This window comes from Cervus elaphus, chromosome 10 (assembly GCF_910594005.1).
Source record: "Cervus elaphus chromosome 10, mCerEla1.1, whole genome shotgun sequence".
Lineage (NCBI taxonomy): Eukaryota > Metazoa > Chordata > Mammalia > Artiodactyla > Cervidae > Cervus > Cervus elaphus.
In genome coordinates, this window is record NC_057824.1 from 42,623,629 (window position 1) to 42,642,020 (window position 18,392).

Consider the following 18,392-nt stretch of genomic DNA (forward strand, 5'->3'; position numbering starts at 1 on the left):
ACAGAAGAGTGGGACACGACTGAGGGACTAAACAGCAACAGTACTTGTTAAGTGAATGAGTGGGTGGGAGGCAGTGAGGAGTCTGATGCCGAGCAAGCTGGGGTTGGATGTGCTGTTTGTTTTACACCCACCACCCTGGATGGTGGAGGTACAGTCACCAAGCAGGGAGGGGCCGAGGGAGTGTTTCTGAGGTTGAATTGTGGATAATGACATTGAAACTTTTAGAATGTGTTCAGGGGAAAGAGCAGAATAATGAAATATTTTTGTATATATATATATTTTTCTCATAGAATGTGTGAACAGTCCTGGTTCACTGCTCTAGAATTTAAAAAATTGTCCCAACTTGTTTCTCCATTGAGAGACCTTCATTTTCTATTCGAGGTGACACATCTGAAAGAAAAGATGATGAGTTAAACAGGGAGGATGCAGGCGGGGAGGTGGGGCTGCCAACAATTCCCCTCCATGTCGTTTTTTTTTTATCAGGTATATTGTTGTGAACCAATTTTCATGTTGAAATGGCTTTTCTCCCCACATACAAATTGCTTTTTATGTTGTTGAATGGGATGGCAGGCGCCCTCTTTGGAGATTAGCTAACTCAGTTGTCAGCCTGTGCTAAAATACGCACCTTGGAAGCCCCTCAAAGGGCAGAGTCTGTGACCAGTTTGCTCCTCACGGCTGAATTGATGAATATGAATTGGAAGGAAAAAAGGAGTTTCCAAAGGAATCAGGTATAAAACAGATGCCTTGAGTTTTGTGGTTTCCCGTTCGAGATTTCATAGAGTCCCAGGAAAAACGGACCCCCGAAGGGAGAGAGTGTTTGTCCTCCAGCCCTCAGTGCATCCATGGCTTTGGTTTGTTTTTAAAGATCACATATGGTGCTTATAAAAATCAGACACATGGGCACGTAAAGGAAAATTTAATGACCACTCCCAACTACCTGCAATCACCTGGAATATTGCCATTCCACGATCATTTACCTATACATTCAGTTGTATTTCCTTTCTGTCTTTTTATCCTTAGGAATGTTTTAATTGTTAAAATCATAGTGGACTGTAGAAAAATGGTATAGATGATCTTATTTGCAAATCAGAAATAGAGACACAGACGTAGCGATCAAACATATGGATACCAAAGGGGAAGGGAGGGTGGGATGAATTATGAGATTGGGATTGACATATTTTTACTGTTGATACTGTGTATAAAATGGATAACGAATGCGAACCTACTGTCTAGCGCAGGGAACTCTCCTCAGTGCTGTGTGGTGACCTAAATGGGAAGGAAACTCAGAAAAGAGGGAACATGTGTATATGTAGCTGATTCACTTTTCTGTGCAGTAGAAGCTAACACAGCACGGTAAAGCAACTATGCTCCAATAAAAATTAATAAAAATACTTTTAAAATCATGTTGCTTTTGTAAGTTCTTATCCAAATGTCGTTTTAAGAAGAAAGGCTTTCTTGTGTCGCTTAGTAAATGTGTTTCTTGATTATGTGTAAATTCTATCACAGGGATGTAATGAAATTGATGTTGCATAGTCTTTTTTGTTTTTACTGTTTTATTTTTGATAACTTCAAATTGAGAGGAAAATTTCAAGAATAGTACAATGAGCTGTTGTATGTCCTTCACCCAGGTTCTCTGATTAATGACATTTGAATACATTTATTTTATCAGTGTTGCTCCCTTCTAAATCTATACAATTTTTAGAGTGAGCAGCAGATATGATGTTCCAATGAGTCTTGAATTCTCTGTGCATATTTTTCACACTTTCCTGCATAACCATGACATAATCATCAGAATCAGGAAACATAGTGTAATACCATCATCTAATCTATAGTCTCCATTCAGGTGTTCCCAGTTATTCAAGTGCTGCTGTTTATAGCTAAATCATGCCATCTAGGATCATATTTAGCACTTCTCTATGATGTCTTTTCAGTTTTCTGCAGTCTCAATAGGCCCCTCAGGTTTTGTGCTGTTATTTTATTTTCACTACCTGGACATCTTTGAAGATATTACTTTCTAACATACCTTCATGTTGGGTTTGTCTGATGTTTCCTTGTGGTTAGATTTAAATTGTGCAGCTTTGGCAGAAATGTCACAGAGGTGATGATGATGCGTCTTTCTCATGGCATCTGATCAGGTGACACATAATGATGGTTTGTCCCATTACTGATGATGTTAACTTTGATCACTGAATTAAGCTAGTCTGCCAGGCTTCTCACTGTAAAGTGACTTTCCCTTCAGATATCTGATCCTCATTAAACTTTTACCCACTAGTTTAGTATCCATTACTGATTCTTGCCTGAATCAATTATTATCGTGCTAGTTATCAAATGATGGTTTTTCCAAGTCCATCATTGCTTATAGATTTGTGGGCATTATGCTGTAAGCAAGAACTTTTTCTTATTCACATTCATTCTTTCATTTATATCAGAATGTTTTATGTAATAGATCATCAATCTCTTCCTGTGAGTGTTTATTTTGATGCTACCAATAGTCCCCCTTCAGACTAATTCCTGGATCCTCTTGGTATAATCTCGTCATTCAATATGATGATCACATAACACATGAAGTTTGGAAATTTTTTCTACTTGACAATAAATTATGAACATTTTTTATGTAACTAAGAATCTACAACATTGTTTTTAGTACTTGCACAGTGTCCATCAAATGTACTTGATGCTTCAGCCTTCCTGGTGGCTGGTGTGGTCTGAGAGAGCCCCTCCCATATGCTAATGCCTTTATTTCATTAGGCAGGGACACAGAATATTATCAGAAACAGAGCTGGCGCAAAGAGTGGAAGCAAGCCCAGCATTATTTGGGCATAATCATTTCCTGGCCCCCAGCCTGAAACTTTTGTGCAGCTGCTCAGAGTAGAGGCAGTGTCTACACAGGATGCAAGAATATTCATTATGATGATACCTTTCATATAAAAAAATTTTAGCAACCTGTTAATATATGCCAATCAACTGGAGATGGAATACTACATAATCATTAAACTAGCATTATATGAATCAACATGTATATATGTGTGTGTGTGTGTATCCTTTATATTAGATATGCATACCCACCCACCCCCATACACATGCACACACTCACCAATGCATATATATTCAGAATAAAGGGGAATAAGTCCTGTGTGCTGTGTGCTCAGTCGTGTCCGACTCTTTGTGACCCAATGGACTGTAGCCTGCCAGGCTCCTCTGTCCATGGAATTTTCCAGGCAAGAATACTGGAGTGGGTTGCCATTTCCTGCTTCAGGGGATCTTCCTGACCCATGAATCGAAACTGCGTCTCTTGCATTTGAAGGCAAATTCTTTTACCACTGTGCTCCTGAGCAACAGTAATTACTGAAATCATTATGGCCATTACTATTGGGTTGAAAGGAAAGGAATAAAATTGGGAAGTGGTCTATAGGGAAGGGGTTTCAAGCTACTGAATGTAAATTATACTTCCATGAAACCATTTTAAAAAAAGCAAGCTCTGAAATAAACATCTCATATAAACTTGATTAGCCTGGATTAGGTAAACATTTGCTATTTTATTTTCCTTTTTTGGACTTATATTTGAAACATTTTATAAGAAAGAAAGATTTTTAGAAAACAGGAATGGGAATGATAAACACCAAAACCAAGACAGTGATTATATCTGAGTATGAGAGAAATGGGAAAACAAGGAGAGAGATATGGAGAACTTCATTTGTATCTGTGCTGTCTAATTTCATTGTGTTTTTCTAAAGAAATTAAACCAGGTGGCAAAGTGTTAAGGTTTGACAGAGTTTGGTTGTGAGATTTTAGGGATTTGCTTATATCATTCCCTGGGCTTTTCTGTATTTACAAAAAGATATGCTATAGAAGTAAGGGGGTAACTAAGGTTCAAAGTTTCTGGACAAGGAGGTAGTGATGAGGTTAGCCATTGCATCATTGATCAGAAGGAAGTAATGGAACTCATAAGCTGCATGGCACGTTAGCTCCAAAAGGCAGAGCCTGAAGCAAGGGTTAAGTACTAAGGTCTTCGGGGAGGTGCAAACATAGGGTAGCAAGAATGGGAAAAGAGAAGTGAGAGAAAGAAGAATGGAAAGTAAACACAAGGGGATGCATTGCTAGGTTGACCACTGTGTCATGAGGTCTCAGTTATAGCAGACGTCTCAGCTATGTCTCCAGATAGTGTAGAGAAATACTGTTTGGAAATAGTCCAGTAGAGAGAGGAATGGAGAGGAGGTTTATTTCCTAGCTCTTTCCTTTCTTCTCTTTGAATTGGTCAAAATTGAATTTTTAGGAAGTGAATACTCTTGTGCTTCTGGAGTGTCATCAAACCCATTTGGCCACCCCTTGGAGGACAGATTGCATACACTCTGTGTTGCTTCATCCAAATGTAGAAACCATCGTGGAGTGAGAGACCCTGGCCATGGCTTTAGGCCTGGGGTCACAGGGCCCTAAAGGACTCTGATTTGAGTCCCCATACTGGCAACAGCTACAGCAAAGCAAGTGGCCAAGAGTTTGGAGGAAGGATGAGGTCAAGGGACCCTGGGGAATCCCATTAGATGAGGCCGACACAGATGGGATGGGATTGTTGTTGTTCAGTTGCCAAGTCATGTCTGACTCTTTGCAATCCCATGGACTGCAGCACGCCAGGCTTCCCTGTCCTCCACTCTCTCCCTGAGTTTGCTGAAGTTCCTTTCTGTTGAGTTGGTGTTGCTGTCTAACCATCTCAACCTCTGCTGCCCTCTTCTCCTTTTGCCTTCAGTCTTTCCCAGCATCAGGGTCTTTTCTAATGAGTTGGCTCTCTGTATCAGGTGGCCAAAGTACTGGAGCTTTAGCTTCAGCATCAGTCCTTCTAATGAATATTCAGGGTTGATTTCCTTTCGATTGACTGATTTGATCTCCTTGCAGTCCAAGGGACTCTCAAGAATCTTCTTCAGCACCACAGTTCGAAAGCATCAATTCTTTGGCTTTCAGCCTTTTTTGTGGTCCAACTCTCACATCCATACATGACTACTGGAGTGAATAGTCGAGCAGAATGGAATGGGATACCTCTTATCTAAAACAAGAGAGGGAATGAGAATGTATTTTGTGGTAGGTAAGTTTACAGGGGGAAAACAGCAACAAATTAGAACCATTCTGGACTGATAACTCCTTTCTTTTCTGAAGAGCAACTTTGGGGATGGTTTTAGGAAATGGGATAGGATTTGGAAGAGAATGATGAAGATCTTGAATAGAATGATGGGGAAAGTATTGTGTCTGACTGTGGAGATGCGGAGGCTGCTTGAGGTGCACAGAACAGGCCTCACAGGAAATTAGGAGGTGATGGTAAGAGTATTGGGAAGAGAGTGGATGAATTGAATGGGGCTCTAGGTAGTTTGTCTAGAGGGGCTGAACAGGAAAGAAAGACAAGGGCGGGCTGACAGTCTGGAGAAATGCTGAGGAATTAAGGTCTTAAAAAGGTTAAAGAGCATGCTTGTGGCAGTGACTCTTGGGAAAGATATGAGGCTGTGGTATGAGAAAGAAGTGTGAGTGCTTCGTGTTTCAGAGTTGGATAAGGTTGGATGAGGCCGAGGACCAGAATGTGGCCAGGTGATGGGTTTCTTGAGCGGAGTAGAAGTAAAAGCCTTTCGAGAAGCAGTGGCTAAGGACAGTGAGTTTACTTAGAAGAGCAAGAGTCTGGGACTGTAGAGAGACTGTTGTTCTTTAACCTGGTCAAGGTGAAAAAGCTTGAAGAGGAGTGATGAGTGAGTAGATTCAGCTCAGCTCTGCATTGGAGAACCTAAGTAGATGATTAGGAACTGTTTCAGTGCTGAGTCACCAAGGGAGGCCAATTATAATAACAAATAGGGTCAGCCGTTGCATCGTTGACCCTAGACTGAATCATCACCATATAATCCTGAATCCAATTACCATCCATCTTAAAAAATCTTATGCATTTTCCCCACTGAAGAATCAGTTTCCTCCTGTGACACTGGGAAACTCCCCCGCCCTGACCCGCAGGTTTCTTAAGTTGTGATTATTATAGCACTTGGCATGCTGCATGCAGCCCATGGGGTCGTAAAGAGTCAGATACAACTTAGTGGCTGAACAACAACAACATGGCACTCATCTCACAGCGCCGTGACTGCCTGTGTGTGTTTCTGCCTCTTTCCTCAGCTGCGCCGACACGAGAGCTTAAAGGGCAGAGCCAGATCTCATCAGCATTAGGTCCTCACCCAGGCTGGTCCCTGCTGACCTGTGGATGCTCAATGCACGGCCCCGGATGGTGGGGGAAGAAAGAGGGCAGTGGCAACATCAGGCATGGGGAGTCTGTGGATCACCTTCTGTCTGATGGTTGAGTCAAGCTCTTTGATTAAGTCGTTTCCTGGTTTTGCTTTTTCAAATATAACCTTAATCTCTCCCCCAAATTACTTCAGAGATATGTAGAATATTTGGAAAAGAAAAATAATCACCTATAACCTTAACCCGCAACAGCAGCTACCATTAATGATTTACTGAATATTTTAACAATCATACATTTTATTTTTTATTTGAATATATAATACATTAGTAAGACACATTTCAAAAGGAAAAAGAATGTATATAGTGAAAGTGTCTGTCCTGTCCTTCCTTCGCACCTAGTTCTCTTCCCCAGGGGAACCAGGCTTTCTTGAATCCTACATGTTCATCCAGTGAGATCCTGGATGTTTACAAGGAAGTTTGTGTCCTCTTTTTTTTTTTCTTCGTCTTTCTTCTTTTTACACAAATGGTAGCATGTGACACACACCTTTCTGCATCTTGCTTTTCTCATTTAATAATTCATCTTGCCTATCATTCCACATTAGGATATAAAGAACATTCTTACTCTTTTTACATCTGCATACTCTTCCATTGCTTGGGTGTTCTCTGGTTTATTGAACTTCTTTTCTTTTTATGGGCATTTGAGTTGATTCTGATCTTTTAAAGTTGTGATGTTTTATTATGGAAAATTCAAGTGTAATGAACACCTGTGGGCTGATCACCCAGCTATAATTTTGGACCAAGCTTGTTTTGACTGTACCCCCTCTGCCAACCCTCCTCTTCCTTGTATTATTTTAAAGCAAATCCCAGATATCTTATCATTTCACCTGGAATTGTTTTAGTATAGATTACCTGGAGAATCTGCATGGACAGAGGAGCCTGGCAGGCCACAGTCCATGGGGTCCCAAAGAGTCAGACACGACTGAGCGACTTCTCTTTCACTTTTCACTTTCATTCATTGGAGAAGGAAATGACAACCCACTCCAGTGTTCTTGCCTGGAGAATCCCAGGGATGGGCGAGTCTGGTGGGCTGCCATCTATGGGGTCACACAGAGTCGGACACGACTGTAGCGACTTTGCAGCAGCAGCAGCAGATAAACCAATTAAAAAGAAAACATATATATAATCCCTGTTGCAACCAACAGCCTGGTTCATGGTTCATTCCACATGTGTGAATAGAGCTGTAACATACATTTCTAGAGGTTTGTTGAGCTAAAGCATGCCTTTTTAATAGAATAGACAGAATAGACTAGAATAGACACTGCCATTTTGCACTTCAAAGAGACTGTACTAATTTACACTTCTACCACCAAAGATTCAGAGGATCTGCTTCCTCTCGGCTTTATGGCTTTATCTATACAGGATGTTATCACATTTCTTGATCTTTACTTGCCTTACAGGTGAAAATATACAAATGTGATTTTAATTTGCGTTCCTCTTTTTCTGAGTTGGGTTGAACATTGTTTTGTATGTTTAAGAGCCATTTGTAATTCTTTCCTGGGGACTGTCTGCCTAGATTCTTTGAACATTTTTCTTTTGGTTGGCTCTTTTTCTTATTGATACATAAGTGAAAGTGTTAGTCGCTCAGTCTTGTCCAACCCTTTTGAGACCCCATGGACTGTAGCCCTCCAGGTTCTTCTGTCCATGGAATTTCATAGGCAAGAATGCTGGAGTGGGTTACCATTTCCTTCTCCAGGGGATCTTCCCGACCCAGGGATCAAACCCAGGTCTCCTGTACTACAGGCAGATTCTTTATGTCTGAGCCACCAGGCGCCCTCCTTGTGTATGGAATCACAGCCCTCTCAATTGATATATACCAGCTTTTTAAAATATGTAATATAAATTGCAAATATTTTTATTTTGTTTCTGATTTTTTACTTAGTTTACAGTGATTTTTGCCATGTGGAAGTTTTAAATTTTCACTTAGAATTTGTCAGTCTTTTAGTTAATGGCTTTTGGTGTTTGTTTCCTATGAAGTAGTGTTATTCACTCAGATTATAAAAAAATTTCATCATGTTTTGTTTCCTCTTATAATTATGGCTTCATCTTAACATATTTAGTCTTTGGTTCTTTTAACTATATCTCAGTATAAAGTGTGGAGTATAGTCTCATTTTTAATTTTTTCCATATATCTACTTACTGGTCCTAAAATTACTTATTAAATCCACCTTTTCCCTTTGTCTGAAATGTCACTCCTATTATATACTAAATTTCTGTCCATATCCAGACAAATTTTTGATCCTTCTACTGCTTCCAATTGAATGATTTATTTTCATTTATTTAAATAGGTTACTTCTATTTTTTGTCATTTCCCACTTTTATTATTAAAAATAAGGCTTAAAAAATAAAAATAAATAAAAATAAGGCTGTGATAAGTAACTCTGTAAATAAATCTTTATATACACAAATACCCTAAAATATTTTTCATAATAAATTTCCACAAAAGGAATTGCTGGGTTTAAAGATATATATGCCTTTAAGATAGTTCTATTATGGAAATCATCAATCTTAGTGAAATACAGAGAGGTGAGTGTAAACCCTGAAATAGCCCCCACTGGGCTTCAGTGAATTTTCAACATTTTACCAGTCGTATTTACTCTGTCACCTTTGTCCCCTGCATCTTTTCCTGGAGTATTTTAGAGGAACATCCATAATCATTTCATCCATAATCCCATCAGTATAGCTCTCTAACTTAAATCCATTTACTTCTATATTATGTATCTCAAAAATGGCCATTTAAGATTTGCTCTATTTAGGATCCAAGCGAGGTCCGTGTTTAGATTTTGTAATTGGAGGGTGATTGCTTTACAATGTTGGATTGGTTTCTTCTATACAACAATGCAAATCAGCCACAGGTGTGTGTGTGTATATCCCCTTCCTGTTGAATATCCCTCCCATCCCCTTCATCCCACCCTTTAGGTCAGCACAGAGTACCAGGGCTGAGTTCCAGGTGTGATACAGCAACTTCCCACTAGCTATCTACTTAACAAATGGTAGTGTGTGTGTGGGGCTTCCCTGGCGGCTCAGCGGTAAAGAATCCGCCTGCCAATGCAAGAGACAGAAGAGAAGAGGGTTCGATCCCCTGGTCGGGAAGATCCCCTGGAGGAGGGCATGGCCACACACCCCAGGACTCTTGCCTAGAGAACCCCATGGACACAGGAGCCTGGTGGGCTGCAGTCCATCGGGTCGCATAGAGTCGGCACGACTGAAGTGACCAAACGGTGGCAGTGTATGTATGTGTTGCAAAGAGTCAGACGCGACTGATGTGATGCACACGCACGCACACTGTATATAAGTCAACGCTACTCTCTCAGTTCGCTCCACCCTCTCCTTCCCCTACTGTGTCCTTAAGTCCATTCTCTAGGTCTGCAACTCTATCACTTGCTGCCTGGTTGCCCTGCAGACAGAGGCAGCCAGATTGCACTCCCACCAGCAGGGTGCGGAGTTGCTTTCACCATCTTGTCTTGCTAATTCTGGGCACGTCATCAAAGGGGTCTAGCTGATCTTCCAGTTGCTGCAGCCAGAAACCTTGGATCCTCTCACTCCTCTCCTTTCCCATCCCATACTCTGTCCATCTTTCAGGACATCCTGGTGCAGACTCAACCTTCAAATCCATCCAGAACCTCTTCTCCCTCCTGGCTTGCTCTCCCAGCTGAATCACTGCAACATCCTCGCTCTGCTCTCATGTTATCCCCATAGTCTGTTATCAACCCAGCAGCCAGAGGCATCCTTTATAAAAACTGAGATATAATTGGCGTATAACATTATATTTGTTTCAGATGCACACCATAATGATTTGATATTTGTATATATTTCAAAATGATCACCACAATAAGTCTAGAAAACATCTGTCACCATAGTTACAAAATTTTCTTCCTTGTGAAGAGTACTTTTAAGATCTATGCTCTTAGCAACTTCCAAATATGCAATTCAGCATTATTGACTATAGCCATCATGCCATATGTTACATCCCTATGAGTTATTTTCTTAATAACTAGAAATTTTTCCCCTTTGACCACCTTTACACATTTTGCCCCCACCCCACCTGACTATGGCAACCACCAATTTGTTCTCTGTATCTATGAATTCAAGTTGATTGCTTTTATTTTTAAATTACACATCTAAGTGAGATCATATAGTATTTGCCTTTCTCTCTCTGACGTTTCACTTAGCATAATGCCCTTAAGGTCCACCTATGTTGTCACAATTGGCATGATTTCTTTTTTTATGGCTGAATAATAGTCTATTATGCCACATTGTCTGTATCCATTCTTTCATCGATGGACACTTAGATTGTTTCCATATCTTGACTTTTGGGCCTAATGCTACAGTGAACATTGGTTTGCCGATATCTTTTCAAGAAAGTGATTTTGTTTCCTTTTGTTATATACCTAGAAGTGGAATTGCTATTTCATACAGTGGTTCTATTTTTAAGGATTTTTTTAAAAAGACTTAAAAATTATATATATATATAATATAGTTATTTATATACACACACACACACAATTTTTTGAAATATAGTTGATTTACAATGTTGTTCCAATCTCTGCTGTACAACGTAGTGACTCAGTTATACACAAATATGCATTTTTTCATATTCTTTTCCATTATGGTCTATCATAGCATATTGAGTATAGTTCCCTATGCTATACAGTAGGACCTTGTTGTTTACCCATTATAAAGGTAATAGGTTGCATCTACAAACCCCAAACTCCCATTCCCTTTAAGTTTTGGAGGAACCTCCCTACTGTCTTCCATAGTGACTGCACCAGTTTACATTCCCATTGGCAGTGCACAAGGGTCCCTTTTCTCCACATCCTTGCCGACACTTGTTATCCCTTGTCTTTTTGATAAGAGCCAGCCTAACAGGTACAAGGTGATACCTCACTGTGGTTTAGATTTGCATGTCCCCGATGATTAGTGATGTTGAGCCACTTTTATGTGGCCATTGGCCACCTCTATGTCTTCTCTGGACAGAGGCATCCCTTTAACACGCAAGTGAGACCACATCACACCTCAGCTCAACAACCTCCGTGGCTCCCTTCTCACTCAAAGTAAAATCCAAAGTGTTGATAACGGCCTACAGGGCCCTGATGATCTGCCTTCCCGCCTTCTCTCTCCAGTATCCCTGCTACTTCTCCCTGCATCCCATGCCCCTCGACACTCCATCCCACCTCTGTCATTTGACCCCCTGGCCAGCCTGCCAGCATTCCAGGCGCCTAGGGATTTAGTCCTGACTGTTTCCTCTGTCTGAAACACTCCTGCCCAAAGCCCATGGCTACACCCCTTGCTTTGAAGCCTTGGCTCAAATGTCTTCTTGTTGCACCTCAATTACCCTCCCTCTGTGTTTACTCAGGAACCTGTTCCTTGCGGCCCCCTCGCCCCGCCCGGCCCAGTTCTGCAGTGCTCTTCCCTCTGCCTTTGATCATTTATCACCTTCCTACACCCGGTGTTATTCATTTTACAAAAGGCCTGTTGCTTACTCTGTCTCCTCCCTGCTCCCTTGGAATATAAGTACACAGTATTGAGGATCTTCCTGTGGTCCTGTCAAAGCCTAGCTTCTAGAACATAGCTGGCACATGGTGGACACCAACAAATCCTTACTGGCTGAGTATAAATTCAGTAGACAAAGCATGGTGTATTATGGTTCTACTCATGCTAAAAAATTAATAGTAAAAAGTACCACAAGTGAAAAAAGTAATAATGAGATGGAACTTGATTTTATATGATTTGGGGCTGTCTGTATTTTTTCCCCTTGGAAAAAAGTCATTTGTGTTTTTCCATTGTTCTGTTGGGGCCTTCCAGTAAAACCTTTTACATATCCATGATGATTCCTTTGTTCGCCATATGTCAATTCATCTTGGTTTATTTTTTAGGTTGTTTATTTGAGTTACCGGTTTCTTAATATATCAATCTGCCTCCCTTGGTTTTTTTTTCTGGCTGTGCCGCACAACTCGTGAGATCTTAGTTCTTCGACCAGGGTTTAGAACCGAGGCCCTCACTAGTAAAAGCATAGTGTCCTAACCACCAGACCACTAGGAATTCCCAACCTTCAGTTCTTTAGAAAGAACTTCTTTTGCTGTTTAGTTATTATAGTTTTCATTCCCTCTATATTTTAATTTCTCAAAAGCAGGTTTGGGTAGATGGTGTGAAATTTATCTATCACTTAGTATTTTCCAAGTTCTCAGCTAATTGTTATAGCACTCTGCATGAAGCCATCTTTCTTTTCCTCCATGGATTGAAATGTTTCCTTTATCACACTGTCTGCTTCCATGATCCAAATATCCACACGGCCAGATGTGGCCCTCAGCTTCTGCCTTGACTGCCAGCCAGGTTACCTCTTTCTCTAAGAGAAATCTGGAATGATCTGTGTGTGCATGTGGGTGCACTTGTGTGTTCTGGAATGGTTGGCTTATTCTTTTGTGACTCCCTTAGGATTTAGCATCTGGGTAGAATTCCTAAAGCAATTTCTCCCCTTTCCTGAGCTGCCCTTGTAATATTGGAAGGTTGGCGCAGGATCAGTCTGCCTCAGCGGATTTCAGTTTTATTTCCCAAGCCGGGGCCAGTGCCAGGCTTTGCAAATAGTCTTTTCAGAGGTGCAGACTTAATTTGATAGAGAACCAGCACATTAAAACAAAATGAGCAAGTTGGAAATTTTAAGCAAATAAATTGCTTCCTATTGATAATGGGTCACCTGCAGTGGAGAACAATCCCTTTCATATCCAGGCCCTTTATCCATGCTCAGGAAGGCACAGTGGAGTAGGAAGCAATGGGATGGACAGGTGTGCAAGAGTTTGGTGAGCTATTGGAGGGGGATGCTCCTCAGACTTCTCACAAGTGTCTGAATCAGTCCAAACCTGTCTTTTTCTTTGCATAGTTCAACGCGGGGCTTGGGCTCACTTTATCGTTTTTGTTTTTTTTTCATATTTATTTATTTAAGTGGCTGCACCTGGATCTTCGCTGTGTCATGTGGGATCTTTCACTATGTCACACAGGCTCTCTGGTAGTGGTGCGTGGCTTCAGCAGTTGCAGCATGCTGGCCCTAGAGTGCATAGACTCTCTAGTTGTGGCCCTCCATCTTAGCTGTCCTGTGGCATGTGGGATCTTAGTTCCCCAACTAGGGACTGAACCCATGTCCATTGCATTGGAAGAAGGATTCTTAACCACTGGACCACATGGGAAGTCCCTCACGTTGTCTTGAATTCCAGAGATTCGGATTCAATCCCTGCTCTAGGAAGATCCCCTGGAGAAGGAACTGGTAACCCACTCCAGTATTCTTGCCTGGGCAATCCCATGGACAGCAGAGCTTGGCGGGCTGCAGTCCATGGGGTCGCACAGAGTTGGACGTGACTTAGCAACTGAGTGACCATAACAGCCTCTCTCTAGGCAGCAAGTCCGGGGCAGCTGGAGTTTTCACGTGAGAAACAAGACCGGGCTGTGTTCATGTGCACCCTTGCCAGTGTGCAAAGGAAGGACAGGTTTGACAAGAGTTAAAATTGAAAAAGTTCACAACAGAAGAGGAATTCTTTCTTAAATTCAAGTCAATCCCTACAACTTCCACCATTTGTCATTTTGCCCTGAGTCTCAGTGCCATGAATTGTTTGGAAGATGACTGTATGAGGATTTTCATTTCATGGGCTGAGCCTGTCTTTGGGGCCATGGTTTAGGTGCTGGAGATGCTCTGGCCCAAGACACTGAATATGGATAATTAGGAGCAAGTAAGTCAGGCTACACACGTGTGACCATCACTGTCCTCTTGTTTTGTCAGGTTTGGTCTGTAAAACTGGTAAATCCCCATGACTGGCAGAATCTACCTGCTTCTGCCTCATCCCTAATGTTGGTATTGAACTCAGGTCTGGCTGCTCGATTCTCAAAAAATCAATACTCGTGAGAGAGATAAATGTTGGTATAAAGGGAAGTTGCTTTTAATCAGAATGCTGGCAATCTGGGGAGATGGTGGACTCAGTGTCCCCCAAAACCATCTCTGTAGAGTCTGCTCTGCCATGAAAGCTTTTAAAAGGAAAAGGGGAGGTAATCTGAGTCAATCATTGGGATGGGGAAGGTCAGAGTCATGGTCACCCCCACTGTGTACAGGCCTGTGGATTTCTTGTGAGTATTCTTCAGATCCTATCCTGTTCACATAATTTGTTCATAAGATTATTGAAGGGGAAACTCTCTGATCATCTGTTAATTACTTATTCTTCATTTCTACTTCTTTGATCTATGGAAAGGACCTATGAGTTAGGCAAGGTATTGTGTGATCAAAAGATCTGAGGAATTTTCCCAGTAGTCCAGTGGTTAAGGCTCCAAACTTTTACTGAAAGGGCTTTGGATTTGATCCCTGGTTGGGGAACTAAGATCCCATATGCCAATAGATTTGGCCAAAAAAGAAAAAGCAAAGTGAGATTTGAAAGGAATTGCTAGAGCCTGGAGATGACAAGAGCCTGGTTTGAGGTTGGTGACAAGACAAAGAGGCCTCCTGCAAAGAGCTTTTTCCTGCCAAAAGCTGCTCACAGCGTGTGGCCGAGGTTGTTACAGGTGGGCAGAGGGCAGGGGCAGGCAGCAGGTTTGGGTTGGAGGCACAATTGGGGGGTTTTAGACTTTAACCTGTCACTGGGGGAGTCTTGAGGCTTAAGATTGGTAAGCCTGTGGGGGTTCCAAAAACGAAGACTTTCCTCTAACTCTCCAGAATGTAACATCCCTCTGGGACCCAAGAAAGATGTCTGTTAAGTAGACAGGGGTAGAAAGCTGGGCAGCTGTGCCGCTTTGTGGCAGTAATGAGAGCTGACTGGTCAGTGCAGAAGTGGGAAATGACATGGTCCCAAGACAGCAGCCGTGAGGGAGAGGGCACTGATTCGGGGGAGACAGAGAGATGCCCGGAGCATCCCAGGAAGAGCTTGGGAGGCTGCTAGGGAGAGTCTGAAATCATCAGAGAGTCATAGAGACTGCTGTGGGGAACCCAGGCAAGGGCAAGGGCAAGGGCAGAGCTTCTCAAAGTGTGGGGCCTAAACAATGCATGAGGAGGGAGATCAAACTTGCTGATTGGGGTATGCATGAAAAAAAAAAAAAAGAAGAAATAAATAGACTAGAAAATAAAATATGTCACAGGTGGGAAGGGTGTGTCCTTTTCTGGAAGTATGTGTTTAAAGAGGTAGACTATGAAGTTTAGGGAAGCCTGGCATGCTGCAGTCCATGGGGTTGCAAAGAGCCAGACACGACTGTGCAACTGAGCAACAGTGAACTTTAGGAGTGCACTCAAATCGCTGCCCTGACACTTAGAACCACATGGCCTGAGATGAAGGGCAGTCATCCATGGGTTGTTGCCAGGAATAAATGAGCTGATAGACAAGGATCATTCAGAGCAGTGCCTGGTACTAGTAAACACACAGTAGATTTAGCTTTTACATAGTAGTTGGAGCCAGAATTAACTGCTGCTGTTTGACCCTTTTTTTTGCCTATATAAAAGCAATTTTGTATGGTTCAACCTAATATACTCATACACCTCCCCTGTGTATATTACAACTATATTACACATCTGTCATGATGTACAATGCATTTGTTACTGTGAATTGGAATTAAAAAGGCTATGTGCTATCTTGGCTTTCCCTGGCTAGGGAGTGGCTATGAGGCATCAATTTTAATAACCAAGTGTGATATTGCCATAGGTATTTTGCTCTGAAGGTCCATGACGTGCTCTTTGACTGTCTTTTTGTAGCCCACTTCCATGTGTCATTGAAGCGTGGACTGGGTGCTGGGCTTCCTAGAGGTCCCCCTTACCTCGTGGTGGGCAGAAGAATCTGGGTCACAAGGGAGGTCCTGAGTCCACTTCATGAGCCACCCCGGGCCTCCTTCTTGGCACCCTGAGTCTGTGCACTGGCTGCTGCAAGTCTTTTCATTAAGCCTGGATTGACAGAATTAAAACAAAGCTGTATGACAACATGGATGGACCTAGAGGTTATCATACTAAGGGAAGCCAAACACAAATATCATGTAATATCACTCATATGTGGCATCTAATTAGAAATGATACAGATTAGCTTATTTATAAAACAGAAATAGAACTTATATTGAAAGCAAACTTATGGTTCCCAAAGGGGAAACAAAAGGAGGGAGGGATAAATCAGGAGCCTGCAGTTAGCACATTATTGACCAGGGGGTTTTGCAGAAGCTAACACCTGTGGCATTTATTGACAGACATAGTACATGTCCAATCAATAATGTGTTAACATACATGTACACACTACTATATATTCCTGTAAGATAGATAACCACCAAGGACCTACTATATAGCACAGGGAACTGTACTCAATACTCTGTAGTGGCCTATATGGGAAAAGAATCTAAAAAAGAGTGGATATATGTATATATATAACTGAGTCACTTTACACCTGAAACTAATACAAAATTGTAAATCATCTATACTCCAACAAAATTTAAAAAACAAAAATAAAACACAAAAAATTCAAAGCTGTATTTCCTTTAAAAATAATTTTTGCCTCATTAAAAAACAAAACCAAAAGCGAGCCTCTCTTGTTTTCTTGGATTTTGTTGTTGTTCAGTTGCTAAGTCATGTCTGACTCTTTGTGACCCCATGGACTGCAGCATGTCAGGCTTCCCTGTCCTTCACCATCTTCTGGAGTTTGCTCAAACTCATGTCCATTGTATCAGTGATGCCATCCAACCACCTCCTCCTCTGTCATCCCCTTCTCCTCCTGACCTCAGTCTTTCCCAACATCAGGGTCTTTTCCAATTAGTTGGCTCATTGCATCAGGTGGCCAAAGCACTGGAGCTTCAGCTTCTTGGGTTTAGTTGTTAGTTTTCTGTTGGAAAGTTGTTTTCTGTCTTCAGCCTAGGAGAGATTCCAGAGGTCAGGGAGAAGACTTGGTTACTAGAATAATGCTTTGTGAGAGCCAGAATAAGAATCAGAGTTCCAGCCACTAAGCTATCCAACACAGTTCCTTCCCGCTGGGGGCCTCGGTCAGGGCCCCACCACTGCCTGACCAATGTCTTGTTTTCTATTATTATTTTTTAAAAGATTTATTTATTTGGTTGTGTTGAGTGTTTGTTGCCCCGTGTGGGCTTTCTCTAGCTGCAGTGCTCAGTGCTGGGGCTTCTCATTGCGGTGGCTTCTCTTGTTACAGAGCATGGGCTCTAGAGCATTCGGGTTCAGTAGTTGTGGCACACGAGCTTAGATGCCCTGCAGTATGTGGGATCCTAGTTCCCTGACCAAGGATTGAACCTGTGTCCTCCGCATTGGCAGACGGATTCTCAAGCACTGGGCCACCAGGGAAGTCCCCTGTTTGCTATTATACCTTGGTCTCCTGGGGCCTGGTCTCCCGCAGCACTCAGAAGGGTGCCTGACACAGTCGGTGCCCAAGAAATATTTGTTGGGTTGAGTTGGATTGAAGAACACGAAGATAAACTTCGTTTTTCCAGAGGATTTTCAAGACCTCGGGGAGGGGAGGGTTGAGCTGTGCCTGAGAGGCCTTCTCCTTCTCTCCATTCAATTTGCTTCAGGTCTATTTCTGGAACTTGGATCTTGCTCTCCTGGCTACCATATCGGTGCTAAATCCACAGAGTGATCTTGTTTTCTCAGATGCCGATTAGTCTCTGATCTCAGGATATTCAGCTTAGGAACAGTGTGCCTTAATGAAAAATTAAATTATATTGATTATTACCATGTTGCTCACAGATAAATTCCACTCAATTTGCTGCTTGCAGATCCATGCAGTACTGCCTTATGTGCCAAATGGTACGATGCCTATTTTCTGCCTTGGGCTATTTCCCTGAGAAGGTGCTTGTTGCTGTGGGAGAAATGGGTCCTTGTGAGAAATAACTCCTTCTGGGGAGAGAAGCACCAGGCTGGTTCCCAGGATGCAGCTAGTCTGCTGGGCTGTGGGAGTTGGTCCATCTCCTCGTAGAGGAGCGACCCAGCATCCTACCCTGGAAACAGTCCTGACCTGAAGCCAGGAGGGCAGCTCTCTCCCCTCTTATCCCTGCTCCTCCCATATTAGGGGAGCCCCTTTCTTCTCTCTGAGCCTCAGTTTCCTCATCTCAGCCATGAGTGTGTTTTCTGGGCACATCCTTTGGGCCGGGCTCTGTGCTGAGTATGGGGTCCACACAGGGTCCTGCAG

At 42.2% G+C, this 18,392-nt stretch overlaps 1 protein-coding gene across 4 annotated transcripts in view; it reads left to right on the forward strand.

Moving 5' to 3' along the window:
• Positions 1 to 18,392, forward strand: part of CALN1 (calneuron 1) — a 491,831-nt gene that overhangs the window by 218,698 nt on the left and 254,741 nt on the right. The window lies entirely within an intron of this gene.